This window comes from Ambystoma mexicanum, chromosome 3q (assembly GCF_040938575.1).
Source record: "Ambystoma mexicanum isolate Mex_15411 chromosome 3q, UKY_AmexF1_1, whole genome shotgun sequence".
NCBI classification, from domain to species: Eukaryota; Metazoa; Chordata; class Amphibia; order Caudata; family Ambystomatidae; genus Ambystoma; species Ambystoma mexicanum.
Window position 1 is genome coordinate 59,275,747 of NC_090926.1, and position 26,103 is coordinate 59,301,849.

Here is a 26,103-nt window from a genome sequence, read left to right on the forward strand (position 1 = left end):
TGTCGTCGGTAGTGCGCATGGTACTAAGTTTAGGTGCCCCCTCGACATGCATCTGTATCACAGCTAAGCCCCTCCAGGAGATCCAGAGCCTTGTGGCCTCTCAGCCGGCAGGATCCTTGGACCTGTCAGCCATATGGTCAGTAGCTCGTAGAGCCTTGGTCCCCTTGCTGGTAGTAGGGCCTGGAAGTCCCCTCCCGCTTGGATGCTGGGGTGCAGTGGAGATCAGGGCACCTACCTTTGGCCTGGTCTTCCTCCTGACGTACTCTTTGATGTGTTTCGGGGATGATCTTGAGAACAACTCCCTCCCCCTGGCCAAGCAGTTCTTCAGAGAGCGCGGGAGGAGCCCTCACAGGCCGAACTGCTGCTGAATCCCGCCGCCATCAACATGTCCTGGGGAGGAGTGTGGCACCGGAGGACAAAGTATCTACGACTCTGAAATTAGATGGAAAACATCTGGGGAGGTTGTAGCATGGAATTATGAGCTAAAATAATAGGGCCTCAACCACAGCCTAAGGTGAAAGAGGTCCGCTCCAGTCCACGCGGAAAAGAAAACGGAGGAGTGGCGCCAGTGGGCAGAGTCAAAGGAGCGCATGCTCGCAGGCGCTGCGGCCATGCGCCCATCTACATTTAAAGGGGGAAGACAATTTATCTGGTGAAAAAGGTTCTAAGGGGCGAGTTGCCACTGGCTTGAACAAAGGAAAGCAGTAATAAGCCAATTGAGCTGCAATCAACGCAGAATGATAGTGGGTAGACAAGAACATGCGTTTTGTTATGTATTTTGAACAGCGCGATTGACGCGCAAATGTACTTGGAGCAAGTACCAAGTAATAGATTTTGGCTTTTTATTTAGGTGCTTCAGAAACTGCACCATTAAGTATTTTGTAAGGAACAGGCTTAAATGAGGATATGTGATTATAGCAATTGGTACATTAGCTTGCAGGAGCTGGTTCTACAATGGGTTCTGTGTCCATTAAGAAGCACTGAGCATTTAGAAGGGTGACGACTGAAAATGAACGTTTACGCTGAGCAGGTATTAAGCGACATTAAATTATCTGCTTCGGAAGGAGTTCATGATGTGCATTAGAGTCTGGGAAGGCAACAGACTAAGAATGAACGTCAAGGCTTCGAGCAGGGGCCAATTGAGCTGCTCCAGAAGGGGGGTTGTGTCTTGTGTGCTAAGCAGCTTTTGCAGACATGGCTGAAAACAAACAAGCATATAGTTTCAATGCAGCTAAGTGATATTAAAAGGTGAAAGCACCGACAATTGAGCAGCTCATGAACAATTACAAAGTTCTCAAACCGTACAACCTCACAAGGCATCTGTGCAAAAGAACAGAAGGCTTGTGAATATCAAGTGTTGTGCATTCATGCACTGGATTTCTGGAGTCAAACCCCTTTGGACCAGACGAAATACTAGAGCAAAAAATATCGCCAAGTGTAAACTACTATGGTATTTTAAGCAGCAATGGTTCCAAACACCGTCAGTTGAAACAGATATTATATTGGTGCCAAAACAAGTGTTAACTCCTAGTCAAAGTACAACAGAAAGCAACACACCTTTGTAATTTTGTAAGCTTGTAGTCCAAAGAGTTCTTAGAATAAAGAAATGCTAATCTTGCACTGAGCATGTATTTCGAAAAGAGTCTTGCACTTAATTGGGCAGTCATTCTCTGGAATACGCATCAAGCTCTACACAAGCAAGAAGGGTGCATCAAATGCTCCAAATCTGACACCACATGGGTATGCACTAAAGACCATCTGGTCCACCCAATGCATATAAAACCCAGGTTTTAATCTGGCAAGCTTAACTCTGGGCTAGGCCCTACGCCTCCTGGTACTTGCTTGCCAGGTCAAAGTGCACTTGGGCCAGTACCGAACAGCTGCACCATTACTGGCCTCTGCGGTCCGACCACCCGAATCATTCTCGTCAATTGAACGACAGAAAAATATCCAGTGTGTTAATGGCATGTTTAACGTGGGTATTTTCTTTGATGAAAAGTTCTCCCGAAAATACAACAATTCAAGAAGGTCACCATGTAAAAAAGCAAAGGAGCACTTCAGAGAAACTTTATTCTCTTACCAAGACAACTTCTACGGCAGCAGAGAAGGCAGTAAGCAAGGGGCAAAAGAAACACCAGTGGTACATATGCATGTCAAAGGTATCTGCTATGGCTGGTAGTGAGTTTAAGGCCCTTTAGGAACGTGCATATGTAATGGATGGGATCAAACAGAATAATTCCGAGTCCACATAACGGAACCCACTCAGGAAGATGGCAAAGTACTGCTTAATTAATTACATAAAACAAGAAGTTTACAACGAACATACGCTCAGTCTTTCTCAGCAATCTTTTCACAAACAATAGCTTTTATACCAAAAATATGTTGGCGGTGATGTCATACTACGAGCAAAAACGTAAACCTATTAAGAGTCGGGATTGGCTAAGGTGAGCATCCAAGTATTCTTTCTATAGGAGCTCGTATTGTGATTGGCTGTCCACTATCAGGTGGACAACATATGCCTACCTCTAAAACATGTAATCTTCAGAAAGACAGTTTCTCATTGGTCTTCAAACAATAAAGGTCCTTCGATATATGGACTACTACAATTGGTTGGCATGCTTGTGCCATGTCTGGAACATTCAGTTCACTTAGCAGAACATATGCCCAGACCCAGGTGCAAGGAGATGGGGCATGACACTATCTCCCCACCCATTTAGCCCAGCATCTCTCATCACCCATGCCTTCTGCCATTGAGATTGTATTTGTACTTGGCCTTGCAAAGTATCTTTGACTCTGAGAATGCACAGGAGTGAGGGCACTCGCTATCGTGTCTAGGACTCCCATTTTCATCCTTGACTCGCATGACAGGAGACCACGATTTGGTCCATTTTGCAGGTTTTAAATGCTCTAAATTAATCAAACTTGGCACTCTGTGTTCCGTCTTTGCACCTTAACAAGGGACGATTCATCCTCTGCACGTTCGTTCGTTCGTTCGTTCGTTCATTCATTTCCAGAATAGATAGCTGACCTTGGCTGCTTCACAGCCACGACTTGCAGCTCCATGATTCAGTTTATTCTTGTTGCGACAGTTTCCCCCTCCCGCTTCATGGGTCCTGGCTTACCATTACCATTCATGATACCGATGTCCAGCTTCTATATGATGGTGGCTTCGTCTGCTTTCTATTAGTATGTATAGCCAGCTTCTATGATGACTTGGTCTACCTTGCGTTTCAGCATCTGTACAGTTACTGAGCAGTTCATTTTCTACAGCACTTTGTTCAAGTGTAATCTTCAGATTTAAAAGTTCACTTGATTCTTTACTTCGTCATTAGTTTCTTTAGAATCTATACATCCTCTTCAGCCAGTTTCTCGGGACGTTGTACATACTTGTGATGTCACTAGCTTTTTTTCTTTGCTCCTATATTCCTTCAAGGAGTTCCTCCTTTAGGTCATGACTTGGGATACATTCGGTAGGGTTGTCTCAACAGGAATCTTCTTTCTGACACACGCTACGGTATTGGCACAACGGCTTGTATCAAACACGCCTGGTGTCAAACACTGCAGGTCTCATGTCTCCAACATATGGGAGGAATGGGCGGGGTCTCCTGCAGAGGCATGCAGATGTTACTCTACATTCTCCCCTCTGGTCGAGTCCTCGACCACCCTCTCGTTTTTGAACATCTTGGCATTTTCTCTGGAAGTGTTTTAGGTATCCATATTTTCATTACCCCCCCTCAGGGTGCCTGCTGTTTTGACATGTTCATCTACACTACAGGTCATGTAGTTACATTGTACAGTCGGGGTACAATAGACCCATCGTCCCACGCATGTCTTACGATTCTTTGGATACAGAAACTTTGTTACCTCCAGTGCTACGATGCTAGCCTTTATATATTCTTTAACAGCAGTAGTCAGCTACGGCATCAATCATGATCTTCATTCCTACTACTTTCTTTGCCGTTTTCTTGCATTGGGCAATCACCATCCTGACTATACAGAATCCAAACATTACTAGCACCAGTATTACTCCAAGAACCTTAGAGACTTGCCAACCACTGAGGAATCCACAAACACAAGGAGATAAACCAACAGTCATCTTCAATGTCCTCTGTCTAGTCTTCCATCTTGGTATGCAGGTCTGTCAACATCGATATGGCCTCTGCCAAGGTCCCTTTCTGGCCATCGCTGTGATCATATCAAGGACATATCTATTCTAGAGGGTCAATCGTATGGTCCTCGGCTCTTTGATGGCATTGAATCCCTTTATGGTAGCATTGATTGCAGACGCTCCCATATGGTGATTCACAACCATTGCATTTGCCACATTTTGAATTCCAGGCATGAATATAGCTGTAATTATCATAGCAGTCTTGTTGAACAACTTGTGTTCATCAGGAATGGTTTCATACGCTGTAATTGATTTGGCTGAGAAATCCTTTTCTCTTTTCATCCGTTTGGGTTCAAGTGATCTTTTTCTCAAATGGTCATTCACTTTTGGAAATTCACCAATGTTTAGGTTGCTCGGAGGAATCACTAATGCTGTAACAGTGAGCAACAGGGAACACTCCGCCCCAATCCTTGGGCAACTTCATATAGGATCTAGATCCACAAGCCCAATATCGATCCATAAGAACAGCGGCCCCTTCTCTCATTACATGATCAATTGTGGTTCTGCATCCCTAGTTATATCCCACATGGTTATTTCCATGGCTTTGGAAACAATGTCGCATTAATGAATGGGATTACAACTACTGGGCCTGATTCACCTTCTACCCATTTCAGTAACTTGGAATGCTTGGCCCATGACTTTAAGCATCCATCATTCACTCTCTGCACTTCTTATACGTATTCCGTTTTCAGCAGATGAGCTGCACAGGACATCATTCCTCCTTCCCATCCCTTCTTGGTATGCACTCGTTCAGAAATCAATAGTTGTGTTTGTTCCCAACATCCAGGTGATCCTGCCATTTGTCACATCACAACAGTTAATTCACTTAATAATGATCACCTCATCTTGTCCTGCAGCAGTATACACAAGCATTTTCTCTTTCCATCCAGGCCCCTTTTTCCATCGGTATGGTCTGGATATAGTCATCCTGGTATGGAAACCACCATCTTGATCTGCAGCGCAAGGTCTCCCAGCTTCCTTGGAGCCGTCTTCAAATAGTACATGCTGCAAGATGGCGGAGGCATTTTGCATCATATGTGGATACCTCCTTCAAAATGAAAGTTCTTATTGTATTCGTGGCGTAGGGGATGAGAGAGTAGACAGAGCAACTGCTCTTTCTCCCACCTTTTTCATGTGCTTATAAGACCTGTTATTCCCCAGTTGAGCTGAATTATCTAGATAGGTATTCATCCCTTAATTATCTCCCTCTACACATCTTAGGTCTTCTAACATACCCATAGATAAATCATTCATACTTATAGTGGGGAGAATCATGGGAGCTCTTTCTTCAGCAGAACCATTAAGATAGAGACTGAAAAATAAACAAAAAGATGCAAACAATCATGCAAATGTATATTATGCATAGAAATCTGGACAACCATTTTTCGTGCCATCCCACTGCTTGCTGAGCTTGTGTACTATATATAATCATGCCATCTTCTTCATTAATCATTTTAATACAATTATCCAGTTTTTTTTACATTTGCAACTGTACAATTTGTTCAATTAGGAGTATTATCATAGGCCTGTTTTTAGGATCCTGTACAAAAAGTGAATATTAATGTCTCTTCTAACAAGAGCAGGATAAGATTGAAGTATGGACACAGACAGCAACCACAAGCCAATGAACGTCACTATTGGCAGGTATCACGTACAACAGATGTTCTCCACGAAATGAATCTGGATATTGGTCTGTACCAATTTCTGATCAAGAACTGATGTTTAGGCATACATTTCATGCATTAGTCACTGCTTCAATATATTTCTAAAAGTTACACACATAATATGAGGTGTGTATTGACATCCAGTCCATATAAAGTACATGTTAATCACTTGGTGCTTTGCAGTCATCGATCAAGTCTGCATACACAGAAATTCTTCTAGTCTTGCTTCTAGATCAGCAACAGGGAGGGTCTCGCCTTTATACATCTTCATGTTGGTCAGATGCAACCAAGCTAGTCTTCTCGAAATCTTGACAGCTGAAGGGGAAATTTCCTCAACAAGTAATGGGCTATTAAAGCATGGCTCATGCCACTTACGGGTGAAGTTTTTGATCAGGATCAGGTCCCCAACATAGTTCACTCGGATTGGTCACCTAATTTTTCTATGTTCCTAGACCCCCCCCCCTGCAAATGCTGGACTTTATCTGAAATGAAAGAAATACTGGTAGTCATATGTCAAATCATGCATTTCGTCGCCTAAAGTTTTAGCTACACTCTGGGCATCACTCCAAATCCTAGACAGAGGTTTAAGGGGCGTTTCCGATTCGACGCCTCGTTACTAGTTCGTGAGTGGTGAGGTGGCAGTCTTACCCTGGCTGATTCCGAAGGACATAAGGCCAGGGGTAGGCAATACAGCCATCCCTTTTTCAAAGTCAATTTAATATTGGCGATCCTCTCTTTGAGGAGGTTGTCGAGTCTCTCACATTTCCCATTTGCTTGTGGGCGATAGGCAGACGAGAACTTGTGCTTTATACTTCATAAAAGACTTGTTCGAATAGTTAAAGGAATGGTTCGCCCAAATATTTTTATTGCAAAAAAGGATGGGCAATAATTAAAAAAAAAAAAAAAAAATAGATTGCCACTTTTCTTTTTTAAGTCCCTACGTAAAATTGAGAAAATGAAGCTCAAAATTTTAAAAAGTAAGCACATGGGGGCATCCATTTTGTGAAATGGATGCCCGCATGTGCTTGCTTTTGCGGCCTAATGAAGGAAAAGCCAGCCAGCTGTAGTAAACAAAAGCTACCACTGGGTGGCTTTTTTTTCATTGGTACCGGGTCTCTGAGGACACAGACCGGAGACTACAGGCAGAAAAGCTGCAGCTGCATCTCGGTAAGTGCTATTTAATTAAAAAAAATAAGCACTAACTGTGTTTTCTTTCCTATGTTTTCCGGGCTGGAGGAGACCGGAAAGCTTGGAAATAAAACTGCAGCTTTAAAAACGTATTTATGTTTACGGTAGCTTTTGAAGCTACCGCACACAAATACGTTGCGTTTGAAAATGCTGTGGTTTTTCTTTGCAAGTTTCTCAGGCTCCTCTGGCTCGGAGGAGCCTGAGACACTTGGAAAGAAAAACCGCAGCATTTTCAAACACAACCGCGTTGTGTTTCTGCCTAAAGCGGCTTTCCCATTTGGGGCTTTCGGGCTCCCCACAGCTAGTGTTTATTTTTATTTAAAAAATAGCACTTACCGAGATGCAGCTGCAGCTTCCCCAAATGGGAAAACCGCTTTAGGCAGAAACACTGCGGCATGGAAACACAACCGTTGTGTTTCTGCTGCCTTGGCTTTCACTTTGGGTCTCCGGGAGACCCAAAGTGATAGCCACGGCAGCAGAAACAATGCGGTTGTGTTTCAAAAACGCTGCAGTTTTTCTTTCCAAGTTTCTCAGGCTCCTCCGAGCCGGAGGAGCCTGAGAAACTTGGAAAGAAAAAGCGCAGCGTTTTCAAACACAATAACGTATTTTTGGGTGCGGTAGCTTCAAAATCTACCGCAAACATAAATACAACGTTTTTAAAACTGCGGTTTTATTTCTAAGTTTTCCGGGCTCCTCCAGCCCGGAAAACTTAGAAAAAAACTGCAGCTAGTGTTTATTTTTATAAACAAAATAGCACTTACCGAGATGCAGCTGCAGCTTTTCTGCCTTTAGTCTCCGGTCTCTGTCCTCCGAGTCCCGGCACCAATGAAGGAAAAGCCACCCAATGGTAGCTTTTGTTTACTACAGCTGGCTGGCTTTTCCTTCATTAGTGCCGCAAAAGCCAAAGCACGCACAGCGGCAGGCACCCATTTCACAAAATGGATGCCCCCATGTGCTTCCCTTTGAGCTTCATTTTCTCAAAATTTTACATAGGGACCTAAAAAAAAAAAGTGGCAATCGATTTTTTTTTTTATTATTGCCCATCTTTTTTTGCAATAACATTTTTGGGGCAAACCATTCCTTTAATTCACAAAATGTGACCCATTATCGGATCTTAGTACTACACACACACACACCCCACCTCGGGAAAACCTTGCGCACTAAAAACTTTGATGCGCAAGTGGCATCAGGGTGTGCACACGGACCTGCCTTGATCCACCTCGAGAAGGGGCACACACCCACTGATACCTATATCCATTACATGTCTGCTGCATATCGACAGTCGATATGTAAATGCTGAAACTGACCATGTGGTCGAGGTATTACTCTGATCATTCTAAGTGTATGCCCAGCAGTAAACTGGACACGATGCAATTCACCATAAACAGTGCAACATGTTCCAACAAATTAGGAATGAACCAGTCTTCTGCAATATTCACAGTTACTGGCATCACTAGCTTTCCAGCACTCTCCTGTTGCCATAAAGGTTTGTGGGGGATAAAGAACACCTCTCGCCCCTTGCTTCCACAGGACTCGCTCTTCCTGTGGTGCACTTGCATGAACCTCTATTAATTGGGTTATCGACAGTGTGTTAAACCCCTCCTGAAACATGGATGTAATCAGATTTTCTTTAATATTCTCAGCATCAAAACTCAAAATTTCTGGAGAATATGCAACCCTTTTGGCTTCTAGATCTGTGGCTCTGTTCCTGCAAGAGACAAGTCTGTTTAGTGTGCACATTTTACGACCGTTATGGCCACTGGGAGTTGTAGTGCCTTAATGAGTCTATCCAATAAGGATGCATGCTGCACTGGAGAGCTCTGCACGGAGATAGCCCCTCTTTTTCCAACGTGACAACCCTGCGTGTATGGTTGTCGTCACATAGGCAAGGTCACTGTACACCATCACTTCCTACCCTTCATGTTTCTCAAGCGCAACAATAAGCGCTATTCTGCTGCTTATGCTGAAACGTGAGACAATAGTCCCACTACTTCAAATTCTCCATTTTATCTGTATCTTACTACTGCAGCGCCTGAATGCCTTTCCCCACTGGTCTAATCAATTTTCGAACCACCATCAATTTAAGATAAAAAATAGCCCATCTCTGCAAAGCATTCTCCTTCACATGGTTATTTCATCATAACATTCAACATCATTGGTGCAGTCATGCACATGATCATCTTCTACGGGTTCAGCTATGAACATGGCAGGGTTCACTATCTACATCTTACAATTGTAATCGCTGGGCTAGACATTACGTGATAACCTGAAGCTCTTTGGGATGTCAATGTGCCCTTGGGTTTCTCTAAAATGGCAAACAAGACATGCTCCAAGTAAAGGGCCATAGAACAGCCCATGACAATACGTGGACTTCTCAATTGCAAACGCAGCAGCTGCCAAAGATTATTCGCAAGGGAAGTGTCCTCTGATAACTGGGTCTAGAATCTCACTGTAATATGCCAAAGGTTTATACCCCAATGTGGTTCGAAAACAAATAAAATTCCTCCCCATAGTTGGGAATCCCTAAAACTGAAGCCATAAAAATAGCTCTAACTCCTCAAACCCTACCTCCATTTCTTCGGTACATTCTATTTCTGCCTTACCAACTTGTGCTCTTTAATGCTTGCAGAAGTGGTTTTGTGTATGGGCTATAATGAAACACCCAAGCTCTAATATAATTGGACAAACACAGAAACTTCTGCATTTCTCTTACCACTCAGTTTTGGCGTTTTGATGACTGCCTCAGCTCTCTTAGGTGTCCCTTTCACATGAAGGAAAGAAATTAACTGACCTATGATTAACACTTCCTACTGACAATACTGTATCTCTTTGTCCACCTTGTATATTTTGTATGCTAAAATAGTCCAATTGGACACAATCTTGCCTGCACTCATCCTCTGTTTTACTGCAAATCAATAGGTCATCTATGTACTGTATCACAACACTTTTTTTTTTTAAATATAACACTTTTATTGGTTTTCTCATTACACAATACAAATAAGACAGACTCCGGTGGAGTCCATCAACCTCAACATTCTAACAATTCAAGGGTCCCGGGTTTGGTACCACAAGTCCACACTTTCTCGCTATTGTATGGAGCCTCTGGTATACAAGTTCCGGTATCCTAATGAGCATTCTCCCACTTCCCCCAGATCTTATCGGCTTTCCCAGGGCAGGCCGCATACACTCGTCGCTCCATCACTATGCATGCATCTACGTAATTTAGCCATTGTACATGTTCCGGAGTTACATTAGACCCCCACAGTTTAGCTATGTTGAGTTTGATCAGTGCTGTGGAGGTTGAAAACAGTAATTTATCATAGCGTGACATTGCACCCTCGTCCTCTGCACCCTACAGCATCAGTTTTGGATCTCTGGCCACAGTACAGCCCAGTACCCTAGACAATGTATCACAACATTGTTGCCAGTATAGTTTGATGTGTGAACAGTCCCACAGTATGTGAAAGAAAGTGCCCTCCTCCTGGCAACAGCGTAGGCAATTGGGGTCTGATTTTACCCCAGCGATAGAGTGCTACCCTTGGGTAGTAAATTCTATGTAGAATGTTTAGCTGGATGAGGCAAAGTCTGGCTGATATGGCTGTCTCTCTTGGGTACATAAGGATTATTATCCAGTCTTCTGGTAGGATCTCTCCCACATCCCTCTCCCACTTGGATTTCAGACTCACTAAGTCAGGCGTAGCGAAGGAGGTAAGAGCATTATACATTACAAAGGTGATTTTGGCATCTATTCGGTCTAAGACTAGGTTCCTCTCTATGGGAGTGCAGTCTGCCATTTTGCTCATATCAGGGAGGTGATGCTGTAGGGCATGACTTAGCTGTGTGTGTGTCGGTACCGGTCAGTAGGAGGGAGATTAAATTTACCAACCAGCTCGTCGAAGGGTACGATCGCTCCATCCGTGATCACATCACCCACTTTTGTCATCCCCGCTGCTATCCAGTTCTGCCATTTCGGGAGTTTATAAAGCTCAGAAATGTGTTTGTTTGTCCACAGTGGCTGCACAGGGGTGGTTTTCCCTTCCCAGTTTGTGTGCCTCTGCCCAGATTATCGTCCGGTGGGATGACATCGTTTTGGAGGCGTTGTTGGTTTTCCGATATAGGGACTCCAGTGGGGTTATTGTCGCTCCTCTTGGGACATCGGGTTTAATGTGTGGTAGCGATGCATCTTCGTGTAGCATGTCGTTTATTACTTGCATTTGGCTTGCCCAGTAGTATGTCAGTAGGCGCGGCAGCCCAATGCCTCCCTCCCAGATGGACTGTTGCAGGGTGTTGAGTGCTACCCTCGGGTGTCTCGTTTCATAGGCGTTTCCTGAGGATTCTGTCAATCCTGTGAAATTCCTGTGTGGGGATGTGTAGTGGGCCATTTTGGAGGATGTACAAGAATCGTGGCAAGGCCATCATTGTAAAAAAGCTGCTCTTGCTAGTAGGGTCAGCGGTAGGGCATTCCAGTGTGTGACATCTTCAGCAAATCGGTCTATGATTGGATGGAGATTCCTCGCTACATATTCATTCAAGTTTGTTGTGATCTGGACCCCCAGATATCGGAAATGGCTACTCTCAACACAAAAGGGGCAGTTTTGTGGAACAGCACTTTCTATTCCCTTCACCAGAAATCTAGATTTTGACCAGTTTACCCTCAGGCCACATATTTTTCCAGTAGGAGCGTTACTGTTGGACAGGAGGATATGGGTCAGACCAATACAGAAGCAGATCATCTGCATATAACGAGATGTTGTCCTCCCAGTCATCTGCCCATCGAAATCCCTTACACGTCTGCGTGTCCCTTAATATAGCCAGTGGCTCTATTGCCAGTGCAAGGAGCATTGCAGATAAGGGGCACCCCTGTCATGTCCCTTTGCCCAGTCTGAAGGGTTTAGTCGGCCACCCATTTACCCTGGTCTCGGCCTCTGAGGATTTATATAGTAGCTGTACCCATCCCATAAATTGCTCCCCAAATCCCATATGGAACATTATTTCCCACAGTGCCTCCCAGTAGACCGAATCGAAGTCCATCGCCAATAGTGCTAGGGGACCTTGAAGAATAGGGGACTTTTCTAGCGCTGCGTGCAGCCTATGCATGTTCATGCGTGTGGATCTTTTGGGCATGAAGCCATACTGATCCGGATGTATCAGTGACATAATTTTTTGTAGTCAGTTCATCAGTACTTTCACTAAGATTTTGGTTTCGCTGTTTATTAATGAAATCGGCCTATACGAGCTACCTTTCTCTGGAGGTTTGTCGGGCTTAGGTATCACGCTTATGGTAGCTTTCCTCAGGTCGGGTGGCAATTGGCCTTGTGTCTTAGAGTGTGTACATGCGTAGAAGGTGAGGGACTATTTCACTGGATTCTATTCTCGTCCATATTTCCACTGGGAAGCCATTCGGGCCGGCGTTTTCCTGGGTTGAAGCTGTGATATGGCTAGCACCAGCTCTTCTGTGAGGTTTGCATCCAGTAGGTCTTTTTGTGCGCTCGTTAGGTTTGAGAGGGTAATCTCCACTAGTACAGAGGTGTTAGCAGGGCTCTCAGGGGATTTATAAAGTTCAGCATAATAAGCTGCAAAACCTTCTGCAATATCCTGGTCAGTTAACAGTTCCGCGTTATCAGGTTTTATCATTCTAACCTGTTTGTGCATTTCATCTCTGCGTTCCAGCCAAGCTAGCATTTTCCCTGCCTTGTCACCTGTCTCGTATATTCTGGCCCGCATCGCTCTGTGAGCTTGCTTGGCGTTATCTAGGGCTATATTTCACAATTTCTTTTGGGCGAGTACTAGTGAGCGGTTAGTGCAAGGTGCGATTGTTCTACTTGCTCCACCTGTGTTTCCGCTTCTTTCACCTTCTCTAAGTGTACTTTCTTATGTGCCGTTGTCCAGGAGAGGATCTCTCCTCGCAGCACTGATTTGGACGCCTCCCATAACACCCCTGGGTCATCGATTGACCCTGCATTTAGTTCGCAATAGGTCTTTGTGGTCTCTTGGATGTGTTCTACAAGTTCTGGAAAACCCAGATAATAGTTATTAAGTCGCCAGGAGGGCAGAGAAAGTGGCCTTATCGTTGTCAATTCTACTAGTAGGGGCGAGTGGTCATATTTCGCGTGGGAGTAAGGTAGCGCTGAATGCTTTGTGTATATCCGTGGTTGGTAGGAAGAAATAAACCAGCCTTGAAAGGGAAGCTTGGACGCCTGAATGGAATGAGTATTCCAGGGTTTCAGGTTGGAGGTCGCGCCATAAGTCTCTCAGCCCCAATGCCGTGGTGAAGGTAGCCAGTTTCGTGTGTGTCAGGGTTTCTGCCCCTTAGGTGTGTGCGATCCATTCCCACATTCATGACGTCATTAAAATCACCTCCAAGGATTAGTGTGTCTGAGGTATCATTGACTATCAGGGGAGTTATATCCTCCATGAATGTAGACATCAATGTGGGTGGCGAGTACACAGCCAATATTGTTACGGTTTGGTTCCACAGTGTCCCGGTCATATAAACATATCTACCCACTGTGTCCTGCGACACCTTGGAAAGTATGAAGGGTACCCTTTTGTGGATCAGTACAAGGAGCCCTCTGGAGCCCCTGCTAAAACCAGCCTACAGTGCCATGCGGTAGTTGCTGCGTTTAAACAGACTGCAGTTTCTGCCCGCTAGATGGGTCTCGGTGAGTAACGCCACATCCGGCGTGTGCCTATTTAGAGCTTGGATGACAAGTCTTCGCTTAATCCCACCACCCAGACCATTGACATTCCATGTCAGGAGTCGCAGGGTTTTTGTGTCAGAGCCAGACGTTGCTATCTGGAGGTAGAAGGGCTTCTGTTGAGTAGCATGTATGAGGTTTTGAGAAGCAGCTCAAACTGTTTTCTCGCAGTGCGGTGTAGCTTCGTAGGAATAAGCATGCTGTGTATTCCAGGCCCATTAAAAACCATAGTTAAGAAATTCCCCACCCCCCTTCCTATAACCCATTCAACTTGTGGCATGTGATGCCTTTACAGATGTCCACAACTTTTCATATCCCCCCCCACCCAACGTGAAGTATCTGTCGTCCAAACCAGAACAAACCATTAAACTAACAAGTCCACCCTCAATGTTCCATTCACTCCAGTCTACAATCACTGGTGCACAGTAAATAGATAAGAGCGTTACCTATCCTATTCGCACTGTAACTGTAGTGGGGTCCGCTCGGCTGGGCCGCCAACTATTCTGGTGGCTTATTCTACATCATTTTGATAGAGTATAAATATGACATTGCCATCATTTACTTCCTGAAGTGTATTATATTATCAGAGTGACCACTTTCTTGCGTCAGTTATTTTCTCCGTTTGACAGTAGTTCCGGTTCTTGTTGTGGTCTCTCAGGTGGTGCCCTCTCTGGTCGTGGCCGGTTTCTACTGTTGTCTTGCCTGCGGTTTGGTCTCCAGTCTTGCGCCAGATGATTTTCGGCCCAGTTCCATGCCTCTCTGGGGTCTGCAAAGTGCACAGTCGTGCCATTGTAGTAGATTTTCAGTTGTGCAGGGCATAGCAATCCATATTTTATATTGAAAGTCTGAAGGCGTTTAAGTGGATCGAAGGACTGTCTCACTTTCTGTACCTCTCTGGTGAAGTCGGGAAGAAGGCAATCCTGGAGCCATTATATATGATGGAGCCTTTTGTTCTGGCCATCTGTAGTACGGCGTCCCGATCCCTATAGTTCAGGAGTTTTGCTAGGACTTTGCGGAGGGGTGCGGGGGGGATCCAGGTATTTGTGTGCCCACTGGGATTCGGCGAGCTCTCAACAGAAAAGAATTTTGATAAGGTCTTGGGAGCGAACAGGTCTGCCAGCCATTGCTTGAGGAGCAGCTCCATGCTCGGACCTTCAGACTTCTCGCAAGCCAAGGATCCGGATGTTATTCCATCTCGCTCTGCCTTTCCCTTCTTCCACACGCTCTTCAAGTGCCTTGAGACTGGACAGTGTTTCAGCCATTTGGTGGTTTACAGTTCTCAGACCATCCTCAGTTTGATATGCAGCCCTCGGCTTCACCGGTGCGGGCCGTGAGTTTTTGCAGATCGTGTTGCAGTAGCGATACCTCCGTACTTATGCCGTCCATCTTTTTTCCATGGAGGTTCTTCAGTTGGAGATGGCATTCATAACATCCTTTAGGGATATAGCTTTAGTCTGCATCTGTTGCGGAGGCAGGGCAGAGATTGTGTATTGTTCCATCTTGCTCTGCGTTGTCCGTTCTTCGCTCCGTCTTTCCCCATTGTGAACAATCTAGCTTAAATATGTCGTTATTTAGTTCCTCCTCAGTCGTCTTCTGTGCCGTCACTAAAACCAACAAGGTGTATGCTCTGGGCGAGATGTGTGGGGAAGGATGACTCCAGTCTATCAGATCTCTGTCTTTACTTATATCGCTCTCGTCAGTGCCTTAATCAGGGTTTGGTTGTCTGCATATGTGGTACAGTGATACTGGCTGTTTGGTTCACTGTGTGGTCTGCTCTCCAGTTCCAGTGTATCAGTATCACCTTCTTTCTATGCAGGCAGCTTTTCATGCGGTTCAGGCTTGTGCGTTATTCTTGGTGTCGCTCCCTCCCCTCAGTCGGTAGTATGTTGAAGTCAGCAGTACAAACAACGTTGGGTTAGTGGGGTCGTTGCAAGAGCGGGCGTGTCGTGACAATCAGGTTGTGTAGAACAGCATTTGTCCCATAATGTTCAAGGGCGCACCAGTGACAGTTTGACAGCTTATATCTTGGGCGTGCACACCACTCCCAGTGCCTTTGCAGTAGATCGGTCTCACTGAGTTAATATATACAGTGCGAGAGGGTGTCATGGACTAGGGGTGCAGGTCTTGTGGAAGCAGGGTCGGCTGCAGTATTTAGTGGCTAGCGCCAAGCGTTCTTACCAATGCCCTATTTCTCATTGGTGTCCGCCACTTATGTTTACAAACAGAGCAGCACCCAGTTCGACCGCCAGTTCGTAGTACAGTGAGTGGCCACACGTGGTAGTATTGTAGGATGTGCAGGTGTACTTCACTTAGGTGTGGACAAAGCACTTGTTTTACCGTGTAATTTCTAGGCGCTGAACATTTGTATCATGATGTAACTCACAGCTTGTTCGGTGAGCCAATGAAATAAGATACGGCTTGATTTTTTTAATGCTGATCAGTCGCACACCACATGGAGCTCACCTCAGCGGTCTGCTTCCCGAGTACTGCAATCAGCAAGCTCCGTAGCACCTCTGGCTTATATTCTTGGCGTTGTAACGGTTTGTTCCGTCATGCCGGGGTAGAGGTGCTACTGCAGCTATGTTTGTGAATTTTAATTCTTAAACACAGTTCTCTTTTCCTGCCACTCACTTGCCGGGAAGATATGAGAGTTGCTTTCCCCTCTGACGTTGCCCACCGAGTTCGCTTACGCCCGGGGAGTCTTCTGGTTACACAGGTGCATCCATGTTACCAGTTATGTCTTTTCGTTTTGAGTGAGCCGCATCGCCTCAGACATTCAGACTGCGGCGGGCCCAGCTACGTCTCGGCGCTCCTCACTCTTGGCAGCAGAGGACGTCTGCAGGTGCCCGCCTATGTTGGGCTTCGCCACACCTCTCCACCGGCTGAAACCGGTACTTGCTCATCCTGGCCACGCTGAGGAGTCGTGGTGACGGCCATACACACAGGGTGGTCGGAGCGACGGAGTTGCAACGTCTCAATGCGCACCTCGCTCAACCCACATTCCCGGAGGCCATCTTAGTTCGCATTCACCGGTGGTCTACGTTCTTTGGACACCGTGTAGCTCCCAAAGTCCACACTGGTTTTGGTCCAAATTGAGGCGGCCCATTGTGGAGAGGTTCTGCTGTTTATAGAGCCTTTTTTCCCCCGTCTAGTGAATCAGGAATGCATGATTTAAAGCAGGATTTAGTTGGCGGCCCCAGAAGCGACGAGGAATCACGTTCTCCTAGCATGTCCGTTGGCGACGCCTCTGTATCATTGCACTCTTAAAATTGATATTGCCTAGGTCCATCTGTAGGACTCTGTTAAAGATTGATGCAGACTCACAGTACCCTTGAAGCAAACTAGTGCGTTTTAGTCTTTTTTGGCGAAACGTAAAGGAAGTCAAGTCTCGATGCAACGGGATTGAGAAAAAACATTTTTATAATCGATCACGGAAGGATTGAGCTTCTACTGGGACACTGCAAAATATTGCTAGAACTAAAGGAAACTCAGCATCCACAATCTGGTTAGAGGTCTCATATCCTGGATAAATCTCCACAAACCTGCACACTGACTCTGATGGCATCACAATCTCCTGATTCATCAGTGCTGAAAGAGTCTGAAATATACCTTCATCAGCTTTGAGACATGGGGTACTGTTTTGCTCTGGGTAAAATTGCTCCTTGCTTAAGCTTCATTTTAACCTCAGATATCCCCTTAATAATAAAAAAAAAAAAAAAAAAAAAAAAAAAAAACCTACGTCATAGGGGACTGTGGTCCAAAGGGCACTCAGCACTTTTTCAAGATCCTCCTGAAAAAATGCTTGTTGTTGCTGCATTATCGCCATTCTCTGTGGGGCTTCCCCTTTTCATATCCATCCAGTATGTAATGCTCATGAAGAACACTAGTCATCGCTTCGATCTTCCCTGAACATATCGGTTATGTCAGTCTGTAACCCTCCTCAAGACCCATCACTGTTCTCCATGGTCTACCCTCATCTGTCCCTTGAATCCTAGCCATCTCTCTCCATACTAGAGCTGCTTCCAGCTCTATAGGAATTGTCGGTCCACCTTCCTCATCCATAGGTATCTGTGTCTAAATAAAAACTCCAGGTAGCCTCACAATCCTTCCTACCAGACCAGGTAGCCATGTCAGCAAAATGCTTACTCCATATAGCAAAATCTCTGGATCTACTGGAATGCCCTGCAGAACCAATTGCCCTGTGAATGCCAGTATGAACTATCCCACGTTTAAATAGTGTATTCCTTGAGTGGAGCACACTATTCCCTGTTCAGTAAATGAAATAGTCATGTTAAGTTCTGTCATTAAATCTCTTGCTAGAATGTTAACTGATGTCTGTAGTGAATATAACTAAGGAACGGACATGTCACATTCTCCTAATGAGACCGGTATTTTATCAGTAAAAGGCACTCTGCTCGTAGCTCCAGAGAACCCTTGAGCATTCATGGCAATAAACGACATTGGATATTTTCTCTCTTGTATACACAAACAAGTAGCTCCAGCGTCTACAAGAAAAGAGAAAGATTTGCCTCCTATCGTCACATCGACCCCTGGTTCCTCTTGGGGGTCTGGTGACGTCAGATAGTATTGAAGACCTCAAGTCACCCTGTGAGCTGTCCTATTGCGGGTACAATCTCATCCCCGTCCCAGTGAAAGGATTTCCTCCCATCACAGTGACACCTATTTTAGGGGTTGGTACTTGTCCAGTATTCGCATACTGCTGTGTCTGCATAGGGGCCTGTTGCGACTGCCCCTGGGGTGGATTAATTTGTGCTCATCCCTGCTGTGGCACCTGCTGTATTTGAGTTTTGTGTGCCTGATAAGATGTGTGATCTTGGGCAAAGCCCTCTCTGGTCGGTGTGCTGCATGGTGGAGGATAAGCTGCCCCCTCTGGAAAACACTCCTTCTGCTCTCGCGTACATGCGCAATATGTCCGGTCGTTGCACAATCCCAACATTGGGAAAGCCCTTCTGGTTAACCCTTGGTTATATCCTCACAGAGTGCTCTGGTTCTCATGTGTTTAGAAACCCACCTGGGGATTCTAAAATCCGCCTCCTCTTCCCCTATAACCCATACCTCTGCCTCGTGGCAAACATACACCCACCTTGGTCCATCGGGCATTCATCATTTGCCCGTCATGCACCCATTGCTTCGTGCATTCCCAATCCATCTCCACTGGTCAATAGCGCCCCTTCTACGGCAAATTGACAACTTTTTCTGAACTTGGCTTCCTCACTTTTTCTATTTCATCTTTATTGTTTTTCTCTTGTAATAACCGACAATGGTGGATTGTCAACTGTATCTCAGCCCATGGCTTCGATTCCACCCCCCACTTGTTTTCTCATTGGACTCTGTACTGGTTCAGGCAACCCCTGACAAAATATGGTAAAACAATGCCACCGTCTTTTCCCACAGCTCGCGAGTTTCAAGCTGCCATATATCCTGAAAGCAAGCAATAGGGTCTTCATCTTCTTTCATTTTACGTGTCATAATTGCACCGATATCCGATGTGTCAGGATATTGTACCATCAGAGTCCTCCACACATCTGGCCTACAATTATTAAATGGTGCTCTATCATGCGCTGTGTTCTGTGCAGGAGACCTTTTATGTCCCCCATGGCCAGAGTATTTCCTCCCGTCATTTTTTCTAATTCGTATATCCATTCCCCAGTCCTCGAAGTCAAACTAGGGAGCTTACATTTTAAGTTATCAGTGGGCATGGAATGGATTGCGGTCTTGCTATCCCCTTCTAACGAGGGGAAATGCGTGAATCCCATCCCATAGTCGGATCCCACTATTAGTCTAACCATGACAGGGATAAATCGTACCCATCTGTCCTTGTCGGTAATGACCTTAACCTGCTTACATATGGTGGAGACTCTCCCTCCTCACTATGGGATCATCCTCAGGGACGATAAGGATATGCTATGGGATCTGGCATGCTCTCTTTAGGCTGTTCCAGATCTGACCATCTCACTTGCTTATCCATTTGTGGGCTTCCTTCATGGGCGCACGCGCTCCCTCCTTCTGCCCCAAGAACAGACTTTCCTTGTCAGACATGTCTAGGCCCCAACTAGCATCACTAACATCCTCCTCACCTTTATCCAGGTTCAATCTGCTCAAAGACTGTGCTTGATGTTAATCACTAAACAGGTTTCCCTCCCCACTTCAAGACCGAGGTACTGGGGATCGATCATCGTTCCGAGTTCCACACATCTCATCTTAATTGCTGATAGGCCTCATCAATCCTTTCTCCAACGCTTTCCATATCATACATTTCTTTCTCTAGTGTTGCTCTAGGCGCTTCTAATGTCTTCCCCTTTATTGGGAGAATCTCTCTATCTCTCATCGTATTTCTGGGCTTGGTCTCATTTGCTCCTTAATAGTAAGACTGGTATCTGAACCTTGCTGCCTTCTGTTTTGTTCTGTTTCTTCATCTACTTACCTTCGCTTTCCTTCATCTCTTGACTCTTTCTCTTGCCTTCGTTTTTCCCTCCTTACTCCTTCCCTTCATCACTGTAATCTTTTGTCCCTTAATCTTTGTGCTTCTTCCTCCCCTTTCTTCTATCATCCTATTGTCATACTTCCTTTGTTCCTCTGCCCGCTTTTCAACTTTCTCTTGTTCTTCCGGATATATCTGTTGTCGTCGATCCCTACCTTTCCTTCTCTGCTCACCTTCCTTTAATCTGCTTGTTACTTATTCGTTCTCTCGTTCGTCCTCCTCCTCTTTGCCCAACTTCGATAGTTTTCCCCATCTTGAGTATTATCCGCCCTCCCATTCATTTGTTTTGTATGAGTGCTGCCTGGTCAGCCTCATCTTTTTCTCCTTTCCATCTTGATTTCTGTCTATATCTGTTGACAAATCGGACCGTTCGCTTCTTTTTTCCTTGTCTTGTATGTATTTACAAATACCTTCCTTTCATTCTCTTCTGGACTATCGTCACTACTGTAAGCAGAGTATATCAGATTACTATACCCTGTCGCTGCTCTTAATTCCTTTAAAGGATACACTCCCATCTCTTCCGTAGCAACACTCTGCGTCAGGAGAGGTAAGGGGTGCTGAGGGCTCAATGCCTTCCTCCTTATGCCGATTAAGCATCCACTCAGGTGGCAGATCTTCTCTTTCCTTTTGGTACATCTTCTAAAGTTGCTAATATTTTCTCCAATTTCTTCCCTGTGTACGTGGCATGCAAGTAAGTGGTCATGTGTTGTAATACCGATCTCGACAAGGATTCCCCCTCTGGCCATGGCATGAACATTTTATCTGCTGTGCCCTTTACCCATTCTGCACTATCCTGTTTGACCTTGGGCTCATGTTTTGGAAGGGTCTTGCATAGATGCATGAGAGGAGTGTCCCGCATAATGACAAGTCTCAATTGTTTGTTTTATTCATTTATAATGCGCACCAAAGCTGGAGGTAGCCGGGCGCAGCAGTACAGAAAATGCAAAGCTTAAGTTACAGGTTGCGGATAAAATACAGATATATACAGATAATATACAAGCATAATATATACAGACCAGGAAGAGTGTAATATATATATATATATATATATATATATACACACACACATACATACATATACACACACGCGCCGTCTTCGATATTCTATGACATGAGCTATGTGGTGCATTAAGCAATGCATTGACATAAATAGCATTCAATTATGAAGTTCTGTACAGTGTAATGTACTCCTGTATAGACATAAGCATTGTATGCAGAATACATGACATATATCACACAAAGAAAAACTTTAAGGGGACATCTATGGTTAAGTTGCACTAATAAAAACCTGTGAAATTCACTAAAAAAATAAAATAAAAAAAAAACTTTATAACCATGACATGGTTCGAGGTAAAACCGAAAACCCCCTGAAATTCGCAAGTTATGGTAGGCTAAGCAACCATAACTGGCTGCACTACTGTGCACTGCTAACACAGGAAATACGTGTCAATACCCAACCTTTAGCAAAAAATTGCAAAAAAGACAAAGACTGTGCAAAGTAATACACAAATGTAAGTGGTCAAACATGACATTTTAGTGAAATGTTACTATAGACCATGTGTAAATATAGTAACATGCTACAAATGCTGAGATTCTGCATGCGCCGGAAGGTAAAAAAAAAAAAAAAGGCAACTGCACAGGAAGACGATAATTCAGTTATGAATGCAAAATGAATGGACAAGTAAAAAATAAATTGCATCTCGTGATTTCAAACAAGACCAAAAGAACATGCAAAGTGATACAGAAAGCTATGTAGGCAAACATAACGTTTCAAACAAGAAATATTAACGCTAAAAAGGGTGAGTGTAGCCATACCCTGCAAATGCGAAAACTCTGCACAACAGTGCAGAAAGATAATATTTCAGTTATATTGTTGCAATTCGAGTTTCGGTAATTTAAAATTAAAACGCAGGCCTTTGGCCATGCATCCAAGACTCTAGGCCCTCCTCACAAACACCTGATCAATATGCGAGACTACGGTGTAGGTATAGCTGAGATATGCTGCCGTGGTTGTGGCCAGGGCCTAGTGTCTTGGGAGAATAGCCTACGGCCATGCACCCAAGACTCTAGGCCCTGTCCACAACCACCGCAGCATATCACACCCATGGTGGCGTATAAATGTCATGACCCTTTCCCCTGGCCCTCACTGGCAAGTCAGCCTTCCAGTTAGGGCCAGGTCAAAGGCCTTAAAACCTCATCCAAGACTCTCTTGGAGTCAGTCCTGACACCTTTGGCGCCAGGCTCATAACCATCATCAAGACCAACATTAGAATGGGACTATTTACTTGGGACCATTTACCTTTGGGGGGGTGAGGTGAAGGGGGTTCAGCCAACATGGAGGCACACACATAGCTCAGTTACAAGGAACTGCTATGCGGTCTAGTCTTTTGGGTGTGGCAGGCCTGGGACTATTTTACCTGGACTACTTTACCTGAGACTATTTAAACCACACCCAAACAGCAGAACATGCTTTGCATTATTCTGCTGTGGGCAGCGTAACGCTCACTGTGTCCAGTTCTTTGATGCCCGCTTACCTGAAACCAAGGACCTGCAGAGAGAGAAAGAACACTACGAAACTTACCTGGACAGTATCCGGTCTTCAATCCATCGCCGACTTCAGTTACACTCACTTGAAGGTACAAACTCCATCCTGCACCGCATGCATCCTGGAATACCATAACCTGGAAAGAGAAAGAAAGACAGCATTAGTAAGCGTTTACTCACGTTTCCTTTCGAATGAAGAAAGCCACACAATTCTTACCTGGGTAGTCATCGCGCTTTCGCCTACCGGCCCATGCTCATCTTCAAACTGCATGACAACTCCAAAATACCTTTCCATACCTAAAAGGAAAGAAGCAAGACATTATTATTCGAACTAAGAGGAACATAAGAACTGCATATAAAGACTGTAAAGCAGCAAACCTACTGAGTCACAGCAGGTCTGGATTCCCACAGGGGGGGCTTGCACCAGTGAAGTAACTTGGTCACTGCTCGCCCCCCCACATCTACGCACCCCTGCCACGAGGAGCAGGACGGAGAATCCACCTTCTACAATATTAAGACCCATCTTTAACCAGAGGCCTTACCAAGGGGAGGGTTTGAGAGTGCAAATCATCCAATCGGGGCTGGGTGGCGTCCCCGTGGATACCAGGTGAGCGTAACAATAAATTAGTAGCACACCCATACAAACATAAGAACTACAGCATGTCCTCAATTGTATTGTTCGCTAACACCACGCATGTCCTTAGAACAGTTTGAAGTTGCCCGCGTACAGCACGGACTGAAGTACTATCCTTATGAGACCCCCTCATTTTCAGTACTTAAACCTACCGTACAAGGAGGGCATGGCGAATACATCATTAACATCTGCCACATAAACAAGTACAGTATTTGACCCATCTTTTACTCTCTGAACCTCCCGAAACATGGTAGCAGAACAAAACAGTTTCCGAAACAGCATTTCGCCTCTTGTCACGACTGCGACGTCGTCGGATCCAAGATGTCGGGCGCATCCACACATTCTGACGCACATCACGCCTCGCTGCAGCCAATCGGCGAAGACGTCACGTGTCTGCGGTCATGACGCCACCCCCTAGCCAACCGGTATCTTGTCTGCGGAGCGAACAGGGAAGTGTGACCGCGGTGCGGTCATAGATATCACTAATTTTTTAGACATATTTTTTGGTTGTTTTAAAAAGGAAACTACTGGACGGATTGGCACCAGATTTACAAAATCCCCTGCCCCTGCTGCAAATTTGGTGAAAATCCGTCCAGCGGTTTGCCTATAGGCATGCGCAAAGTTTTCCCCCATTCAGTCAATGGGAAAAAGACGTTTTGGGAACCCCCCCTGTAACTTTCCCCCCCTGGACCAAACATCACCAAACGTTGCAAGAAAATTCAGAGTGGGCCATATACTTATTTTTGTAAAGTTTGGTGAGGATTCGTCCAGGGGGAGCGGAGTTATAAGCCCACAGCCCAAAATGCTGGATGGATTTTCACCGAATTTGCGGCAGGAGCAGGAGCTTGGTCCCGAAAGCGTGCTTTTGTACATTTGGTGACAATCCGTCCAGTAGTTTTCTTTAAAACGACCAAAAAGTAGGTCTAAAATAATGAGTGATATCTATGTCCGCTCTGCAGTCACACTTCCCTGTTCGCTCCGCGGACAAGATAAGGATTGGCTAATCACCAGCATCATGTCCGCGGACATGTGACGCGTTCACTCATTGGACGGTGAAGAGCGTGAAGTGCATCAGATTGTTCCGATGCGCCCGCCATCTTTCATCCGTGTTTTGGTGTCTGCAGACATCGCCGCTAAAACATAAAAAAAACCAGAACATTGCACTTGTTAAACTCATCAAATACTGCCTTGGAAGGTGAGGGTTGATGAGCCTGGGATGGGATGTGGCAGCAGGAAGAAAAAAAAAAGTGGTGTTTTTTTGTCACAAAAGTCATACGGTACATTTGAAGTTGTTGCTCAATGTCTGTAAAGTATAGGCGAAGAATTACTGTGTCTGTGTTACAATGTATTTAAAATATTGCAGTCAGACTGGTGCCCTAGAGTTTGAAATCTGAGGCAGCTACCTGCAGTGTTTGATGGAAACAGCGGGTCTGCAAGTGTATAGTTCCCTTGAATGCGTTGAGCCGTGTTGTTGCAAAGTGAGAATGTATTTGGACGCTTAGTGAAGGTCACTCGCTTTGCTTTTTTGGTTGCGAGCTCAGGAAGCCCACGCATGGGACTGAACCCATAAGGGTCCATTGTTTTTTGACCTTGAGCGAAAGTGAATATTCAGTAAGGTTATGCATTCCAAACGTTTGTAAGGCACATGTAATATCAGTTCATAAAGATTTGTTGGTGCAAGCACATTGCTGTCGGAGTTTCACGAAGAGAATGGAGACCGTCAATATCGTGTAAGTTTGCTTTTGACGACTCTACACCGGAACAAGATTTAATTTTTTATTACCTGAACATTAATTTTGGCAATGTAACTGAAGTACTATCTTTCAGTGTAGTTTTCATTTTTTTGTAGTTATGGGGAGTGCAGAATCTCGGCGTTTGTACACTATCACTAGATTCACCCATGTTCAACGCTAATATTTCTTTAAAATGTCATGTATGGCCACATCGATTTGTGCATCAGTTTCCACGTTTGTCTTTTTTGAAATTGTTTCCTGTGTGTAGTAATCAGTTTAAACTGTATGCCGAATTAAGAAATCAATAGATTTATTATAATAAAGGGTGGGTATTGATACGTATTTTCTGTTAATTTTTCCAAATAGATACATGCTGCCTTATTGCGATTGCCATGGATTCCAGATGCCAAGTGATGGATTCTTTGTACGCCAGGTGCACGTTCTCGTGAACGGCTGCATCACCGTAACTATTTTGTGGGATGATCGCGCAGGGGCCATGTGTCCGTACGCTGCACTTAGTAACATAACATCTTTTATGGTAGCCTAGGACCAAATTCATGCCGACGCCCTGGAATTCAGTGTGCGACCGAAGCGGTTCCTTTATCAAAAACGAATATTTTATGTATGGGAAAAGAACAACGTGTGCCTCACAATTACCATTTTCGCTCACGAGCGCAGACACAATTTTGCTTGCATATGGGAATAGTCTGATGTTCTCCGACACTTTATTGAAATAAAAGTACTTTAAAAATTGTAAAGTGTTACTGTTTTCTTAAAAAAAAACATTATTTCAAATTGTGATGTGCTATGTTGCAAGTCAATGTGTGTTCATTTTCAGGTTCTGCGTCACGGCACATAGGTGCTTCTGGGCGCATTTGGCTACGCTGGAGAGGAACGTCATCGAGAAAGGGGTTGAATATCACTAGGGTTGGTTATGTGAGGGTCAGGGGCGGGCCATATGACATCAGGGCA

General features: G+C 44.9%; 1 protein-coding gene across 2 annotated transcripts in view; it reads right to left on the reverse strand.

Moving 5' to 3' along the window:
• Positions 1 to 26,103, reverse strand: part of LOC138582110 (E3 ubiquitin-protein ligase TRIM39-like) — a 473,056-nt gene that overhangs the window by 222,338 nt on the left and 224,615 nt on the right. The window lies entirely within an intron of this gene.